This window comes from Sciurus vulgaris, assembly GCF_902686455.1.
Source record: "Sciurus vulgaris genome assembly, chromosome: 12".
NCBI classification, from domain to species: domain Eukaryota; kingdom Metazoa; phylum Chordata; class Mammalia; order Rodentia; family Sciuridae; genus Sciurus; species Sciurus vulgaris.
The window spans coordinates 29,763,957-29,783,680 of NC_136473.1; the positions used below are offsets into that span (position 1 = coordinate 29,763,957).

A 19,724-nucleotide genomic window follows, 5' to 3' on the forward strand; every position below is an offset into this window, starting at 1 on the left:
AGGCACAATGAGAAAGTAAACTCTCACTTCTTGGTTTACTCTATACAGTAACCTATTTCACAAATTTTTCACTATGTATTAATATTAAAATGTATTATTACTACATGATTATCAGTTTTTATTATTGGTTCTATTACTAGACATAGTCATATATTAAAAATAAAGAACTTGAAATGCTCAAACCCACATATTCTTCCCATAAGAACAGAAATTACCCTTATTATGGATAGTATATCTTGACACTACCTAGGAAAATATCAGAGTTCTTCTCTTGCAAGTGTACTAAAGGCAACAGAAATAATTCCTGACTAAATAGGCTAATTCCCCTAATTCAATAAGTTAATCTTTTATTGATATAAATGACAGTCAGTAGCTATAAAATATCTCAAGTGTCACCAAAAATTAATGTCAACTTACTGTATTTCAAAAATGGAAGAATAGACACAGATGGTTCAACATAATGCTCTTCTGAACTTATCATTACTTTCCCAAGGGGGAACAAAAGCTAGAACTTTGCCTAGTGCATAAATGTTACAGAGTCGATATGCTAAAAGCATGTCTTCGGGAAAATCACTTAGTCTGTGGAAGTGTTTCCTCATTATCGAAACAGAAAAGTTAAACCAAAGGACTTCTAAAATCCCTTCCAGATACAAGTTCTGTGACTCTGTGTGGAAAGGTTTTACATGGCCTCTGCCGTTCCTCCATTAGTTCAGTTTGTCTAAAATTTAAATGAAGTATATGGGAGTATATGGGTACTGGAAAATTAGACAGAATATTTCTATACAGGGAATATGAAACCTATTGATGTCTTAATGAGAATTCTTTTTGGATGTCCCACTAAGCAAACCACACTCAGAAAAACCATATTATAGTATTTACTTTACTATCAACTTACTATAAACAACAGATTATTTCTAACAGATGAATGAAATAAAAATACTTCACAACCCAGAAGTTCCAGATTGTTAATTATTTATCATCCTTTATACTGCTTGAGAGTAAGAATAAAATAAAGGCACAAGTGAAAACTAATGATGGCTTTCTTGAGCCCTCAAATAAATGATGTTAAAGCAACTGAAATCTGTTGGTTATTTCCCAAATAATAGCTAAGAGGATCCATTATCATACACATGTATCCATGTGCACATACACAGTTTTTTTACAGTTTCTAATCACCACATTACAAATATAGAAACTGTGCTGAAAATTTGGGGCTAACTAGACAACCAAGAATTATTTCACTCTTTAGTGGATGATGATAAAAATTTTTTTTTTAAAAAAGCCCATAATCTCCTAGGTACTTTTCAAAAAGTGTGGCATGTATCCCATTGGTGGTTCAAACTGATTTTAGGTGACCTGTGTGCATTTAAAAGTGTTTTAAGCAAGTATTCATTTTCATGTGTTCTAGGAAAAGCAGCAATAAACATTACAAGCCAGTGACTTCATAGGTATTGCTTAGGATAAAGCTAAAGTTAAAAAGCAAATTGGTTTAAAAACAAATGTTAAGCAAGTAGTAGTACAGGCAGTACTCAGGCCTCAGAAACATTCCTGAAGAAGATGTGGGAATTAATCAAACTTTAGGAGAATTGATGAAAATCATACTGAATTTGTGAAAATTAAAGGGGCTATAGATTCCTCTAAAATACTTTATATCACATTTATTTTCTTCGGCTTGTTAAAGAACTAACTCTTAATATAGCCCTCAACTCTTAAGAAATATAATCTTGTGTTCTAATTAGGCAGAGAAAGCTATTACCAATCTTAACTCTCTTTGTATTGATCCTATAATTGTTGACATTACTTTAAATGATGATGGTCAGAAAATATAAATATGATATATGTTGCAAAGAATATGGATCAAGACATTATTGTCAGACACTGTATAGCTACTTATTAAATTCTGCAATATTTATAGACTAAAACTTGAATACATTGTTTTTTTATAAGAAACTATGTTGAGGGTGGTATGGTGCGTGGCTCAGTGGTAGAGCACATGCTAAGCATGCACAGGACCCTTTGGTTCAATCCCCAGCACTAAAAATACAGAAAGCAAACACCCAAAATGTGAAATCATTCTATTACACAGGAACAAGTAATGTAAATTTATTTGGGCCAATGTATTACCAACAAAAATAAAAATAAGGTGGAAACAGGTTTACAAAAAACTATAATGTCATCATATAACACATAAAAATTATACATACAAATTTTAAAAATCCTAATATGACTTATCAAAAAAAAGAATTTAGAAATTAATCTATTTTGACCTCAACATAGCAAGAATGAGTAGTAGCATGATTCGTAAAGTACTCCTAATATGAAGAAACTGTGCATGCTCTTTTGTTTTTTGCAAAACTAAAAATTAAATGAAATGCAGTGGACCAATAGAACTCTATAGAATCTTCATGAAGATCATTTTAAACTTGGAACTGTTAGTTTGAAATATTTTGATCTCTGTCTACTCAAATACACTAATGGACAAAAGGGAAAGGCTAAGGCCTGAGAGGAATGAAGAATGTTAAAGAGGAGCATGGCCACTCTATTTGTAAGAACCTTCTCATTCTATGTTTATCTGCCATATCAAACATGGCTGCAGAGTCAAAGTGTCAGAGCTGTCAGTACCTGAGATGGCAGGTTCTATGCTACTGACACACTGAGTGATTGCAAAATATTAGTGCAGAGGAGAAAGAGTAGCACCCTCAAAGTTGCACTTTACTGAATGATAAAGGGGCAAGTTCAAATCGGCACAGAAGTAAAAAGAAATCTACATCTGGCCTGAGACTTGTGCAGAAATGTGAGACTCACCAGCGAGGCCCGGAATAGTTTTCAATCCTACATGTGAGGACTGGGAGAATGTGGATAGGCTTTGCGAGTGACAGCAAGGAAAAGGGCTTCAGAGCACGACACAACTTCAGGGAAGAACTATTCTTTCCTAATGCCATTCTTGTCTAATGTCAGTAAGTTCCTTCTGCAACAGCAGAGGATGTTCTTATAGAAAGTATTGGGCAGAAGGCATCAGCCAGACATGGTGCATTGGAGGAAGTGTCCTCTTCTTAAGTTCCTGTGTTCAGTGGTTTGTGCAGTGGCCAACAGAAAGTTTCCAAAATCAAAGATTGAACTTGGAGCAGTGCAGCCTGAGAGACTGGGAAAATCTCTAACTTGTAGAAAATCATTGACTCATGAAAGTAATAGACATATTGTATGCCAGAGCATAATAAATAAATATGTGTCAAATAATCTAGGCCAAAACTAGGACAGGAACTCTCAGAGCCATTCTTGGATAGGAATTTCAACAATACTGTTCTATGGAGCAACTGGTAGTTAAAACCACATTCTACTTACATTTGCACTGTCTAACATATGCATATATATCCAAATTTTACATCTATGCTTATTTTTACTCATTTTTTTCCTTTTTAAAAAGTTCTTTTAAACTTGTAACATAAACGTGCTCAGATATTTATAAATGTAGAGACAATAGCATAGTGAACTCCTCTATAGTTACCATTAACTTAAACAATAACTTCCAATTTAAAATAATTTTTAAAGGTAAAATTCACCCTTCTACTTATTTAAAATCTCCAATATTGCAAACATCACTGATATACTCTTACATACCCAAAAAATGATCCTGTAGGATTTCTGCCTGACAGTTTACAATAAAAGTTTTTTTTGTTTTGTTTTTTGTTTTGTTTTTGGATTGAAACAAACAAAAATGAAAACCTATGATTCTGTTCTGTTTTTCCTTTTTTTTTTTTTTTTTTTTTTTTTGTTTGTTTGTTTTTTTCTTTTTTTTTTTTTTTTCTTTTTTCGGTAACTGGGATTTGAACCCAGGGACACTCTATCACTGAGCTACATCCCTGGTCCTATTTAGTTTTTTATTTTGAGACAGGGTTATGCTAAGTTGCCTAGATTGGCCTGGAACTTGTGATCCTTTTGCCTGAGTCTTCCAAGCAGCTGGGTGTGTGCCATTACAGGTGTGTGCCACCACATTTTGACTGTGATTCTATTCAGAAGGAACACTGTGAAACTTTCCAAACTCCACACTAGTATACATGGCAGATGTGGACAAATAATGGTGAAACAGATCTTTTTTATTCTATCCCATTTCCCAAAATTTTTTCAAATGTAAGGGCTTTGGGGCTCCATGGGCTACCATCTCTCTTCAGAGACTTCTGCTTTCTCAGACGTTTTCAGTGATGATATGGAGGTAACAATACACAACACACTGAAGCAACATAAACAGAAGATGCCAACTCACAGGGAAAAGAGCTGAGACAGACCAAGCACACTCTATTCTTTATCCTTTTCCCTGGTGTAAATATGAGGCCTACTCATAGCAAGTTTTTGATCCAGAAAGCATTTTTGGGGTAAAAATATCTGCAGGTTCCTAAAAATATATTTGGATGGTTGTAGTTCATTATGTATGTTTTTTGGTTAACTGTTTAATAAACTCTACCTAATTCATTGAATAATGTTGCTTCAGTTTTTACCTAATTATTTCAATGTTTTAAATCATAAGCATAAATCTCTCCCCCAAAGAGATCTCTTTCCAAAGGAGAAATTAATAAATTGAATGGACCCTCCAAAGATTTGCAGTCATCACCTGGAAGCTCATAACTGATAGTCAAAGAAAATTACTCCACAAATGGTAACTTTTTCAAATAGAGACCATTATGATTGTAGGGCAGGATTATGGGCTGAATTTGTCCCCCAAATCTTCATGTATTAAAGTCCTAACCCACAGTACTATAGAATGTGATTGCATTCATAGATAGGGTCTTTACAGAGGTATTGAGTTAAAGTCTAGTTGTTACGGTGTTCCTAAATCAACAGGACTAGTATCCTTATTATAAGAGGAGGTTAGGACAGATTCACACAGAGGGAAGACCATGTGACCACCAAGATGGCCATCTGCAAGCCCTTGAGAGAGGCCTTGGGAGAAGCCAACTGGACTGATACAATGATCTTGGACTTCCAGTCTCCTGAACTGTGAGAAAATTCATTTCTGTTTCTTAAGTCGCCCAGTTTGTGGTGTTTTAATATGTTAGTGCAAGCAAACAAATATAGTCAATACTGGAAGCCATCTAATATAAGCTACAGAAATGGCCTTTAATTACACCTGGGGGTTCTGGATCTATAAAGGGAACAGGAAATCTGTAGAAAAGCTAGCTAAGCATGTGAAATTGCCTAACTGTTTTTGACACATTTTGTGACAATCGGGTTATATAGCTCAGGGTATGGACCTAGACCAAATAAATCATCATTTCAATTATTTGTCAGGGTATAACAGGAAAGCTTGTTGAAAAGTTAAGCAGACATCACACACAATGTACATAGAAGCTGTGTGATACGAAAGAGCCCTGAACTGGGGATCTTTCCTCCAAACTTTAAACAGTAAGACTGACAATTTAAATTTTCAGAAATGCAAGGAATGTAATAGATGAGACATGCAGAAATGTGAATTTTGAGAATTTATGGGAATATTTAAATATTTTAAAAATCAATACATAGTTTATTTTGGTAAGAGTAAGCAATAGCAGAAAGAAACTCTTGTTGGTACCCAGTACTACTGAGGATTTTGTAGATGCAATGGGCTTTAAATTAAATTAACAATATTTACCAATATTCCATTCAAAGTGCTTTTCAAACACCAAATAATTACCCAATTAAACCACTGCAAGATAAGCTGTTATTACTCCAGATTTAGTGAAAAGACTAATAATTACCATTTTAACAGTTTCTGTGAAGAAAGACAGTGTTTATTATATACATTGGGCACAGCTCACACCCTTTTAATAACTAGCAAGTCAAAAAAAAAAAGGCTGATTATCTTTGTGAATTTAGTGGAAAACAGAGATGGTTAAGAACTAAGAACTGTGACCTGTAAAAACAGAATTTAATATGCAAAACAGAGACCAAAATTGGCAGAAGCATATTTATGAATATTGTCAATATTCTGCATCGCAGACTGACAATAGAGAATCTTTGGTCATGCCCTGAACAACACAATTCATCACACTAGTGCTTGGGGCAGTCATGTCCAAGCAATTTATCATCATCATATCACTCGTCTGAGTACGAGAGGGGGAGAACTTTGATTGTTAACCTCTAGGGAGGCTGGATTTATAGCCAGCATCTCTCAGAATGCATTGCAGCTCTGCCCAAAGCAAAATGCTTCCTGCTTCACTTCTGTTTAAGTCACAGTGAAAAGAGTGAACACATTGCCTCCAGGATGAAAGTGGAGGTCTGCTACTCCTACATCTGAAATAAGAGAGTCAGGAAGTCATATTTAAAATACGCTTTAAAGCTACGTGAAAAAATTTAGTCAGCGGTAAGTATAGAGGATTCATGTCGAAGGTTCTTTGGTGACAAAATGATTTCTGAGATGCATCCACTGATAACTACATTTGGGAAGAACTGTCTCTTCGCAACTCACCCATGAACATTCCTCTGCGTTAGGAAACTTGGCAGCACGCCGCAAATTAAAAAATATATAAACCGTGTCACAGTAAAAATTAGAGCCTTAATTTCTGCCTCTTGTAGGTTTTGAGCCTTTACACTTCAATACCAGCTGCCCTTACAGAATGTAATTAAGCATCGAAATGCTAGTTTTTGCTCCCTTTGACTGACCAGAGCATTATGGGAACTAGTGCACCTGCCATCTCTCCAACAGTAAAAGAGCATTAGTTATAAGATGAACCTGTGCAGCACCTTCTCTGAGGCTCCCAAGTCCCGTAAACCAGAGACAGAAATTCCTGGGTATCTGTGGTTCAGACTTCACCTGGGTACGGTATGTAGGCTAGGCAAGGCTGGCTTGCAGGAAGAAACAAAGCCCCGAATCTCAGGGTCTAAATGCAACAAAAGTTTATTTCTAGCTCATCATATATATATCTAATGCAGGATGGCAGGGGTTTATGCTCATTGTCCTCATTCCATGGCCTAAACTGACAGAGATGCCACTATCTAGATGCTCACTGTGACAGACAGAAAGAGAATTGTGACAGAGCTTTCATTGGCCCTGAAAACTTTCACTGGGAAGTGGCATACATCCTCCACTTATATTTCACATGGCCATATGTGGCTGGAAGGGGACATAGACATGGATAACACTCATGACTCATCACTGGGAAGGCAGAAGTATTTGAGAGGTATTTGTATTGGGGGAGATATGGCTTTCACAAAACAGAGCCAGTTTATACCAGGTGACCAGGTATTTGCTTCTTCTTGTCTTCCTACTTCTTCATGTCCGTGAATGAGACTTTTATTCTTTTATTATAAAAGTCTTTTTAGAAAAACCTAGGCCATTGAAAATACACAAGAGCAACAACAACGACAAAAAAAAAAAAAAAAAAATTGAGTGACATTTGTTTTGTTATATGAAAAAAAAATTTGTTAACAACCATCTCAGTCAAGTTCACAGGGCCACTGGGCCAGATAGAGCTTAACCAGGAAGTTTCAGTAAAGTTATTACATAGTTTACTGAAATATTTGAGACATTTGTGAAGAATGACTCCTCAAATATTAACACTTTAAAGTACACAGAAACAAGGGTGAACACAGTCCAGGTTCATCCCGTGCTATGCAGTTCATCATTTTGTCTTCAGTCTTAATTACAAGAGCAATTTCTAAAATCCTTGCATAGGGCTTCTCTACTTACTATATTCACAGGGACGTATGGCCAAGCCCCAAACCAGAAGAGTACCAAGTCCACACACACGTACTTCTCTGAACTCTAAATGTTCAATCTTTGTGTATTCTGTTTTCTGTTACTGTCTGGCTTAAAATTTAACTGCTCACACTTTAAATTGAGTTAAATTACATGTGTATTTCAGAAATGCTTTCCATTTCAGTCATATTCAAACTTTTTTTTTTTCCACCCTTCATGTGGAAGGGGACACTTGTCCAGTGAAATCTGTCTTTAGTTAGGTTAACTCCAGAATATACACTGTCCTGATCATCTTCTTTCAGCACTGGCCACACTGTTACTGGATTCTCTCTACTGCCCTCTAAATGTTGGGTTCCTTGGGCCAGGTCGAAAGTCCTCTTTCTCTCTATACTCTCTCTGTGTTTCCTTTTGTATATTCCCAAAAGTTTCATATGTCATGACTAAATGACTTCCAAATAATTATCTATAGCCCAGACCCTTCCTGTGAGCTATAGTTTACTGTATCCAACAGTCTAAATGGCATTTCCATTTGGACACCTAACTTAGTCCATTTTGTGTTGCTCTAACAAAACATCTGAGGGTGGGTACTTTTAATAAAGATTTGGTTAGCCCACAGTCTTGGAGACTGAAAATCCAACATTAGGCAACCCAAAGTATTCAGCTGCTGGTAAGGATCTTCTGGATACATCACAACAAGGCAGTTGGCAACACCTGGTGAGAGGGCATGTGAGAGTAGTAAGTGGCATGTGCAGAACAGAACAAATAGGCAGAGTGGCTTTGTTTTATAACAAGTGCCTCTCTTGGTCACCAATCCAGTACCATAAGACCTAACCCATTCCCAAGAAATAAGTATTAATCCCTTCTGAGAATGGTATTCTTGTGATCTAATTTCCCCACTAAGTCACAACACTTAAACATTCCACTATCTCTTAATACCATTACACTGGGCACTGAGTGTCCAGTGCTTGAACCGTTGGGGGAACAACCACATTCAAACCATAGCAACCAGACCTTGTAGCAGGTGGCCTGCACAATACTTCCAACAAAAAACGCTCCTGGCACTCACACCTTGTGTACTTCCCTCCAGTACACAACAGGTTTGGTCTGTGTGACCAATTGGATATGGCAGAAGTGATGGTATGACACTTCTGAAATCAGGTTCTAAAAAGACTGTGGCTTCATTATGGGTTCTCTTTCTTTCTTGGATCCTTCACTCTGGGGTGAAGCCATGTTATGAGCTGACCTCAGGAGGTTCATGAGATAAGGAACTGAGATCTCCAGCCAAGGGTCAGCTGTAGTCAGTCAACAGTCATGTGAAAGAGCTAAGAAGCAGATCTTTCAGCCCCCATTAAACCTTGTGATGACTGCAACCCTGGCCAACAGCTTGATTACAAGCCCATAAGAGACCCTGGGTCAGAACCACCAGACCAAAACATATGCAAAATCCAGATCCATAGAAACTATGAGATAACATATCTGTCAAATTTTAGGGCATTTTTAAATGTACCAGCAGATAACTAATCCACACACCATAGGCTTAATATGTATGAAATGAAACTTCCTATCTCCCATCCTGATCCCCAATTTGTTCTTTCCCTAGCCTTCCTCTTCTTGGTAATTAACATTAACATCCACCCCATTTTCAAGCTAGCAAACTGAGAATAGTCTTTGAATTTTCCTTTTCTCTTACTACCATATTCAATTTATTAGCAGGTTCTATGGAATCAAAATCCAAAACACTTAATGAATCCATTCATTCAATAAATATGCATTAAGATCCTACTTTGCATAAGACACAGCATCAGCTGCTGGAGAAACAACAGTAAACAAAACAGACAAAAAAACTCATTTTCTAAATATTTGACATTCTTAAGGGAGGAGTAAATAACAATTTACAAATAAAACATACAACATGTCATATGGGAATAAGCAACATAGGGAAAGTAAAGGGAGTAGGAGTGTGCTAGGTTGTAGGAGGGGTGCTGGAAGGTTCTTTAAAACAAGGTGGTCAGGAAGGTGCTACTGTTAAAGTGACATTGGAAATTTCTACTTACTTCATCTCGTCTGTACTACCCTGACCTGAGCCACCCTCAGCATTTGTTTGGGCTTCATCATAGCCACCTTCATGTCACCCTGTCCAAAACCCTTGAGTGGCTCCCAGTAGCTATTACACTGAAATTCAGAGCCCTTACCAGACTGCCCAAAGTTCTGCACGACCTGTCCCACCCAACTTGCTCTTGGACCAATCACTCAAGTCCTAGTAACTCCAGCCTTCTGGTAGTTTCTAGAGTGTATCATTCCTTCATGCCTTCTCTGCCCTTGTTGTCTCAGTGATAGAAATTAACGCTTAGTCCTTCTCCTTCCAAATCAGTCTAATAGATGAGGCCTCTTCTTCATCACTATGTCCAAAGTGCTCCCTTCTCCATTTTTCTGTTCTGTTTTGTCCTGTTCTCTATTTGGAACACCAGTGCATATCTAGGAACAAGTATATATTTATGGATTGAATAAATCCACCCTTCCCTACTACCTGATAATTTCAACATCAAAGATGACTGAAAATATCATCAAATGCTAAAATCAGGATCTTATTTTCATAAACCCACACACTATTAAATCAAACGGAGACCTAGAAATCAGTTACCTTTATGTGCTAAGACAAGATAAACAACTTGTACAAAGTCAAAGAGCTGGAACCAGAGTTAGAATTAGAAGTCTCCTCATTATAGGTCCAAAGTTCTTTAAATCAGCAACCACTTTTACTGCTCTGCACCTTTAGTCTTTGTTGGACAGAGGACAGATGTGTGATTTACAAAGTGTGGGGTGGTCTAAGGTGAGAGTACAGGCTTTGGAGTCAGAAAAAAACATTTTTTCCGCCTTTAAACTTTCAGGCACTGTGGCTTCCTATGCCTTAATTGTCATCTGTACCATGAGAACACAGTGCTGTGAAAGAGACAAAATTAGAGTGTGCAGGACTCAGACACCACTCCTCCTGGCCATTAAGTTTTACTGTTCAAAAGAAAAAAAAAAAAAAAATAGAAAAAAAAAATAGAAAAAAAATGTAGGTGTGAGCATTCCTATGATTTTTAAATCAAGCAATAGGAATAAAATATATTTTCCTTTTTTATACCAAAAAAGTCTATATTTTGTGTTTTAATAACTTCTCCAACACTAAAGCAGCCTCCAATCCCCACAAATGAAAATATAATTTTATAAGTTCACACTTTGTGAATCTGGTGCTCCAACTATCTTTTAAAAAATTAAAAGATAGTTGTGCAACAAACAGCAAGTTTTCTGATCGCTCCCCCTTTTTTTAAAATTTTTTTTTTTTTTTTTTTTTTTTTTTTTTTTTAGTTTTTTTGCAGCTTGCACTGAGATTTCTTTTTGAAGGGGGTTAGTTATTTCTGGAATTACACCAGGCCTTGAGGATAGCTGCAGTGCATGCCTACTGTCTATGTAAAATAAAATGTAACAGGCTAAGTAGGTGTCATAAGTCCTAGGCCTCTTTTCTTACAATGTTCATTCTCTGCGACAAGGAATGTGATGATCCTTTAGGACAGGAATAAATGCTTGTCAGTTTCCTCCACTCTAGAAGTGATTTAAGGACGAATGGACTAGGGTTTCTACACGACACGAAAGTTCTCATCTGCAAATGTCCTCCCTGGGAGGTAACACTGCACCTGAGGCGTCTTTACAAATACCCAACACCAGGGCTGTTTGCACCTTGCCCGGTATCCCTAGGGAGGCGCACCTAAGTGTCTGGAACATCTTTATGACAGAAGAACCAAGAGACGGTAAAATAAGTGCCAAGGCTCAGGTCCTAGGCTGAGAGGTGCGATGTCCAAAGCTTATTAAAGGAGCAAGAGCAGGGAACAGACGCCCCCAGCTCGGCACAGATGCCCAAAGACGCCTCCGCAGCGCGGCTGTCGAGCAGCGCGGAGTTGGCGCCGCACGGCGACCCTGTCTCCTGCCTTCAAATCAGGCTTCTCGGGACTGCAGACTTGGGGCAAGCAAGCCACCTGGCAGCCCAGGGCAGCTACCTAGGCCCGAGCTCCCGCAGCCTGCGCTCCCTCTTGGCTGAGTTCCCAGGGCGCGTGGGGAAAGGCAGCAAGGCCGCAGCACAGGCTGCTTTAAAATCTGTCGCCCGGACTGGCCGCCTCCGGGCTCCCCGGGCCTAGCCCCCGGCCCCAGAGTCGGGCCCCACCCTTCCTACCGGGCCCACAGCTTCCGCGCCCGCTCCGGTTCCCGGGCGCCTTCCCTCCACGCGCTGCTTGCCGCCTTCTCCCCCCGGACCCCAGGCAAAGCCAACTAGCCCGCCTTTTCCGTCTCCCTACTCCCCTCCCACTTCACCTTCCCTTTCGGTCTTTCCCCGCCCCTGGCCCTAGGCCACGCCCCGCGGGCCCCGGCCACGCCCCATCCAGGTCCAAAGCCAGGTCCCACGACCTCTGGCCAGGCCCCGCCTCCGGTCCTAGGCCACGCCCAATAGGCTCCGGCCCTGCCAAGGCCTGTGTCCTGGCCCTGTCTGGGCTTCAGCCAGCTGGCAGGCCTACTTCTATGCAAGCCGACTTGCAACTGCAGGATCTGCTCAGCGGCTGAACTGGAAGTCCGCTTGCTCGTTTTAAGTCTATTGTAGATATCCCCACATATCCTGCAAAGAGAGACTTCTTATCTGTCTTTGGTTTGGATAGTTTGAAAGAATTAGGGTCCAGGTCCCCAAAGGGAAAAGGAAGCAGCTGCATTTTCCTCAGATCCCAGTTCTGAACAATAGGGCCTTTGGCCAAGGATAACAAATTCCAGAGGGGGCGCCCTGGCAATTTGGTATCATCATAGGTTCTGAATACCTATGTTGAATACGCAGAACTTTGGGTTGGATTCCCATTCTCTGTTATTTCATGCTCCTGGGCCATAGTGTCCTTATCTTTAAGATTAGAGGGGTGGATGACAGCATTAGAACTGACCCCTGAACTTTATGTAACTATTTGAAATAGGCTTCCGAAATATGGGTGAATCTGTAAAGGCAGGTGTCACAATAAAAAGGAATACCTTTAGGTATTACACCACAATCAACTTTACCGTGAAATCTGAGAAAAACAGTATAGGCATTTGGTGTTGGAAGAACCTACAGGAGTCATTTCAAAGGAAGGTAGAGTTTTAATAATAATCAATGATGTTTGTTGAGACCAACTCTGTCTCAGGTATAACAGATATAACAGGTATAGATACTGTGTCTTGTAACAGGTATATACATGGTGTCTTCTTTGATTTTTAGAACATCACGCGTGTGGTAGGAGCTGTTTCCCTCCAATTACAGACATGAAGCAGACTAACAGTTTTATTACTATTGACTGGTTCACCATGCCTTTTTAGTAGAGAATGGGGCACTTTGGTAGGAGATTAGCAAATTTACTCATTTAAGTCAGGGGGGGAAAGAAGAAGAAGAAGAAAGGGGAAATGCATGTCTTTTCAAAATTTGTTTTGCTTTGCTTTTCTGGGAGTGTAAAAGTGGGAGAAGTTATTAAGAAAAGGGACTGGTTGGTAAGGGATAGGCAGGGAGAAGATATTGAGGAGAAACGACAACCGTGCTTAAGGAATATGCCTGAGTAACTCTGAGGAACAGGGATGGGGATAAAAGTAGTGCCCAAGAATAGGAGAGACAAGAATAAATGTAGAGGTTAAGAACTGTAGAGGTATGAGTACGGGAGTGTTGAATATTCCTAGAATGACTGGGCTCCTACTGAGATTGTATAATGAACAGATGGATCAAGAGAGGCTTCTGAGTGATTTCAGTGCTGGCTATCACTTTGATTGCATTCACTGCAACCATAAAGCCATATAAATGTGTACCTGATAATGGTTGTTAAGGAGAGGCCTAAAAGTCCATTATTTATAATGTTATGTACTTTAGTGGTCCATGCTGCCAGATGTGAAATTATACACAGGGCTCATGCTAAAAAATGACTTTGGTTTTTCTTTATGGAAGTTACTAAATTCTCTGCTGCCTGTATTAAACCCTTTGAGCAAGATTTCTGATGAATTTCACAGGCTGATTGTATTCCTATGACTTTACCCTTTAAAAAAATAATGTTAAAGAGAAAACACTCTAGATTTTATTTCTCTTTGCAAGAAATGCCCACAAAGAAACTTCAAATTAATATGCAAAAGATTTATATCAGAAACTGTGTCAAACTATTTTGAAAAGGCATGTTCCAACCAGTGACAAGAAAATCATACAAACCCAAGGTACAACAATGAAAAAATTGAGCAGATGGTATCTGGATATATATACTCTAATCTCCTTGCACATCTTAAGTGATTTAAGCACTTAACTAACTACGTTTAACTAAGCACCAAATGCTATTGTCTTTTAAAATAAAATAAACATTCTTCAATACCCACCTCAAAATGTACCAGCCCTGGAGATGGGCAAACACGAATAGGTGAAAAGGGTCTTTTATGATGTTTTCTGCTATCAAAAATGATAATCTGGCCTCAAGCTTGTGACCAATTTCACTTTTAAGTCTTTCCTCCTGGAGAAACGTAACTATTTTTTTTGAAACCTAGAATATCAATGCCCTATCATATGTCTGTGATGAAATACCAAAGGTAAAAATCACATTATTAAAGAACCAAAGGTTTCCAAATCAATCTCTCAGTTAAGGGTTCAGTTCAAATGCACGCTCCTTTCTGCAGTGCTTGCTTTCATTTTTATAGTATCTTTGAATTTCAACAGTACCTGTCCTCAGAGATGCTAAATTGGCAGAGAGAATGAAATCAAAACCAAACATTCAAAACCCCTTGCTGTTTGGGTTAAATTTCTGGAAGCACCTGGGTTTTCATCGCTCTAGTTAGTGTTTTAAATATGCATACAAAAATACCCATAGAAATGATCTGTGGGCAACAAAATATAAAGTAATCCAGATAATTTCTGATAAGCAGCAGAAAAAAAAAGCAAGGTCAATGACGTCAATTCTTCAAGTAGCATTGCTGTCAGGTTTTAATTGTTAATTAGAAGTTCACATTTACAGTGGTACAGAGATGTTCTTGGGTTTCATTTCAGTCATGGTGAGATAAGCCACTCTTATCATTTCTAGAAAAACTTTTAGATACCAATGTCATAAGAGGCCCAGAACAGAACTTCCAACACATATCATTGTCCATCAAATTCCTCTTTCTTATGCCACAGAAAACACAACTAGCTGTTCAACATATTTTATGACTTCATTTAATAGTGAAGAAAAGGAAAAAGGAAATTAAAACTATTCTAGTTTTTAAAGAGCTAAGTTGAAAACATATAATCCCCCAATCGAGTAAACTGTTTTATTGGAGACTATGCCTTTATTTTTAAATTACTACAACCTTTTTTTAGAGATTTGATTACAAGTTTGTCTCAAAAAATACTTTTACTGCTGCTCTGGCAGTTCCTTAAAAATTAAACTAAACTAAATATAGAATTGCCACGTGATCCAGCAAGTCCTCTTCTTGGTATATATCAAGAGGTGAAAACAAGGACTCAAAAAGATATTTGATATCTATGTTCATGGCAACATTACTCACAATTGCCAAAAGGTGGAGACAACTCAAATGTCCACTGACAGATGAACAGATTGACAAAACGTATTATATGTACATGCAATGAGATATCATTTCACCTTGACCTTGGATGAACCTTGAATATTTTATGCTAAGTGAAATGAGCCAGAGTCGAAGAGACACATGCTGTTTTCTTTTACTTAAGCAAGGTACCTATAATAGTCAAATTCAAAGAGACAGAGGTAGGATGGTGGTTACTAGTTAGGAGTTAGGACTAGGGAAAATGAGGAGTTATTTAAAAGCACACTTTCCATTGATAGCTGCCCAACAAGGTGAATATACTTAATGCCACTGAACTATACACTTAAAATGGTTAAACTGGTAAATTTTACGTTATGTACATTTTATAACAAGAAAGAAGTGTTTGACTTTGGACAGCCATTTGTAGATAACCTGTAAAACCTTGAATCAGAGGCTAAGGTTGTGGCTCAGTGGTAGAGTGCTTGCCTTGCACGTGTGAGGTGCTGGGTTCAATTCTCAGCACCACATAAAAATAAATAAATAAAATAAAGGTACTGTGTCCATCTACACCTAAAAACATTTTTCAAAAACCCTTGAATTAGAACACTTATTACTCTCACTAGTATTTGCAAGTATTAAATAATAAAAGGCTAGCATTTTAAATTATATCACTTTTAACATTTAAAAAAAAAAGGCGTTAATGGAATTGCCTTGTTTGTTTGTTTCTAACTTAGTGATCCATTTTGGTATTTGTGACAAAGGTGAATTTGTATCTGGTGACTAGATTTTTGCTAGACCCCTTTTCTCCTCCTGAACGCCTGGCTATATTGTATTTCCCAGCCTCCTTTGCAGTGAGGTGTGGGTCCTGTGGAGGCTTGTGGTAGAAGTGACATGTGCCTGCCAGAATTGAGCCATCAACAAAACTCCCATTCTATCACCATCCCCTCTCCTCATCCATCTGTGGGCTGGATGGAAAGAACTCCTAGGATGTGGGGAAAGCAGCCATAAGAGGGTATAAGAGGAGATGGTATCAGAATGACTCTGGAGCTAACTGTGCAGAACTTTAACCAGTGATAACTGTGCAAAAAATATTAAACAAAAGAATGTGGTTTTGTTGTTTTAGGTCACTGAGATATGGGACTTATGTATTTGTTACAGCAAATAGCCTACCCTGACTAGTAAAGTATTTGTCTTGGCAAGAGAATTGGATGTACCCATTCGCAAATTGAAAACTACTCTCCATTAGCCAGGCATTAATAACTAATATTAAATGGCTTCCAAATCCTTGAGAGAATTATTTAAGCATTAGAGGAATCTATTAGCACACAATAATGTGATTATTGATCTTTAATACATGCGGTGTTGAAAATTAGGTTAAACAGAATGAATTAAACCCAAAAAAGTTGGCAGGAAAACTATTCATTAACTGTTAAGTCCAAGAATGTAGCATCTTGTCTGTGAAGAATACCAAATGGTAGTTTTCTCAGTGCTGAAAAGCAAAACAATGTAGACTTGAACCAAATACTGGAAGGATAACACATTTATAAATCAGATAACTTTTTTCTTTAAGTAATATGAATACATTCCTTGTTGAAAATCTTTAATTTTTTTTACCATGGAATTAGTTTAAATTTCTAATCAGAAACTATGTTTAATTGCTGTTTTTAATCATTGTTCTACATAAAGAGAACAAGTCTTTCAGCCTTGACTGCTGAAGAACTCTTCTGTACGGGTAGGTTGCGAATGTTGTTACTTATATAGTAAATATTGTTAAGAGAATTATTGGGGTGTACAAAAAATCATGTTGTAGCTAGAATAACTGAAGAAAATAATGTGCTTTAATCTCCTACATAGAATGAGCAGGGGGTCGGGGTCTTTTCTTTGGAAGGAGTCTCCTGCTATGGTGTGCTGGAAGTAGCTGCATTTTCAGGGAATATGGGGACCCTGGCAGTACTCACTTTATGTTCACAAGTAGCTCTGCAATCAGATGGACTTGCCAATTCTTGGCTCCTCTATTTTCTTGCTATGGAAGCTCTTAATTTTTCTGAGCTACAGCGTACTCATATAAGATGGAAATACTATTACCTCCCCCTGGCAGATTCCTGGTTGTCTCTTAGATTCATTTTCCTTTTCTGTCACACTAGTAATTTAGTGGGGTTCGTGGCCACTCTATTAATAATAATACTTCTTAGCTCTATTAAAGGTTGGCATGGCTATGTAACCAAGCAGATTTGATATGTGCTCCATCCCACTGGGAAAGGATGAGAATTGAAAAATCTGCCTTATTCTTTCAAAGAAAGGTCCACAGAGAGTTTATGAGTTGAGAATGGCCAGGACCTTCATACCTTCTTGGGGTTGGTGCATGGATTGAATGATATGCCATAACACAGTGTCTCATTTGGAGTCTTTAGAACCATACTGTGAGGCTTGCTTGAAAGGAGAGAATAATTAGGGTTTAAGTACAGAGAAGTTAGAAATAGCAAACAGAAGTGAATAAGCAATGTGCTTTTAGACAAAAGGGTAGGTGGGCTTCAGGGTACCATACTCTAAAAGAGCACTATGCCAGGAACTGCAGAAGTTTAAGATCTAAAGGTCAGGAGACTCTCAGACTGGGCTCAGGAAAATTACAGACCCTGGACTAAGAGCCTAGGAGAAATGATTTAGGAAGGTCAGTTAATATAGTGGCACTTACAGTAAAGATAATAATAGTGACAGAATAACCATTCATTTATTGATAGTCTCTGTGCCAGCCTGTATTCTGGAAGCTCTTCGTAACATTTTAAAGATTTTGTATCCATATAATCCCCATTTTATACATGCTCAGAGATATAGAGTCTTTTGGTTCAATGTCTAAAAGCCAGTAAGTGGCTAAATTGAGATTCAAATCTAGGACTTGCTAACTCTGAAATCCAAACTCTGAGAACTATTTAGAAATCCAAGGAAATGGTTTAGCACAGTGCATAGTGAAGTGTTCAATAAGTGTTAGCTGTTATTATCCCAAGGGACCAGGTGTCTGGTACAGATCAGCAAAAGCAAGAGCAAGATTAGAGTCCACCTAGAGGCCCTGTGTGTATGTGTGTGTGTGTGTGTGTAGGGGAGATATGGGGAGTTAGGAGGAAGAAGTCGGGGGAGTGGTCTGCTGCTAAGTAAGGAAGTTGATTTCTATCAGAGAGTAAAAAATGAGGAGTCAGGGATCAAAATTATTTCTAATCCCAGGGCATTCTTCTTTGCTTCACTCGTAGGGAAGGACCCAGATACTTTGATAACAAGAGGATGTTGGCAAGAGAAGCCAGCACTTGCCTTGATTATCACAGAATCAAAGATTTTTAGAGCTAGAAGAAGATCTTAAAAACAATCTAGTAACTAACCTCTTCTCTTGGAAGTAGGGATTTTTAAAAATCACCAACTGCTGAGAAACAAGTAAACTCAAAAGGGCTTTTAACACAAAGAGTCTAAAGTCCCAGAGAAAGGTTTTAACCTTAGAGAAGCAGGGTAAGTCGGAAAGCACTTTAAAATCATAGCATGTGTGAAAGAGTAAGGTTGGAACACGTGTTAGTAGTAACAGATGTAATAGGAAAGCTTCTATATTAGGCTTTGGCATCCTCACCTTAAGATTCCTTAAAACATTTTTAAATAGATCATTTCATTATTCTGACTTTTAGATGATATTAGGACGTGAGGTTGGCTTGGTCACCTCCATAAAGAACTCTCTTTTTAATATAAGGTGTATGGGTATGTGCAAGATTTAACAGACAGTCCTATTTGAACATCAGGTACATAGTATTTCTAAAATGATACAAAAGAATATATCCAAGACATTTTATATGTTACAAAGCCTAGTAGTAAGATAAACAGCTATAACCCCCCTGTGGACATTACCAGTACCATTGATGTCCTTTGCGTGGTCTCTTCCCTATTCTACCCAGCTCCCCACAGGAAGCAGTCACTCTCCTGAACTTTATGCTAATCATTCTTTTGTGATTCAGAGAGACACCCTATATTTCAGGCACCTTCACAACCTCCATCTCCTGCATGTAGAATTTCAAACAGTGGGAAAGTATTACCAGTGTAAATAGGAGCTGCAAAGTAACACCATCTTCCTTAACACGGTTTTGCCAAATTTAGCTTGTCTTTAAAATTGACCAACGATGGTAATTTTCACAGACATAGAAAATAAGACAGAAATAACTTTCAGTCACATCGGACCTGCGGACTCCTGTTAACCCCAAAGTGTGTGAGGAACACCATAATGGTGTCACAGGAGAGTGGTGAGCTGAAGCTCCAAACCTCAGTTCTTGCATCTTGATGTAAGAAAACTTAGAATCAAATGCAAAAGTCAGGCAGGAGAATTTTATTATAAGTGAAAGTAAAAAGAGGCTCAAGGAAAGAACACTTTAGAAAGAGAGAGTGGGTCATCTCTGAGCAGAGACTAACAGAGGAAACGATGCTGCTTCCCAATTTATTGCTGCTTTATCTTAGCTTTGAGAACTGGGGTCAACCTTCTACC

The 19,724-nt window shown here is 38.3% G+C and overlaps 1 protein-coding gene across 3 annotated transcripts in view; it reads right to left on the bottom strand.

Annotated features, from left to right (window-relative positions):
- PTER (phosphotriesterase related) overlaps positions 1-12,016 on the bottom strand; it is a 66,616-nt gene extending 54,600 nt beyond the window's left edge. Inside the window, exons 1-2 of one of the 3 annotated variants that reach the window (XM_079108189.1) lie at positions 11,880-11,979; positions 9,862-10,144 (exon numbers count right to left, since the gene is read on the bottom strand). The gene's annotated coding sequence lies outside the window, so the exon portion shown is untranslated. Of the gene's footprint in view, positions 1-9,861; positions 10,145-11,879 lie in introns of all 3 variants that reach the window. The other 2 variants (XM_079108186.1, XM_079108187.1) reach the window with 2 other exon arrangements.
- Positions 12,017-19,724: the final 7,708 nt, after the last annotated feature.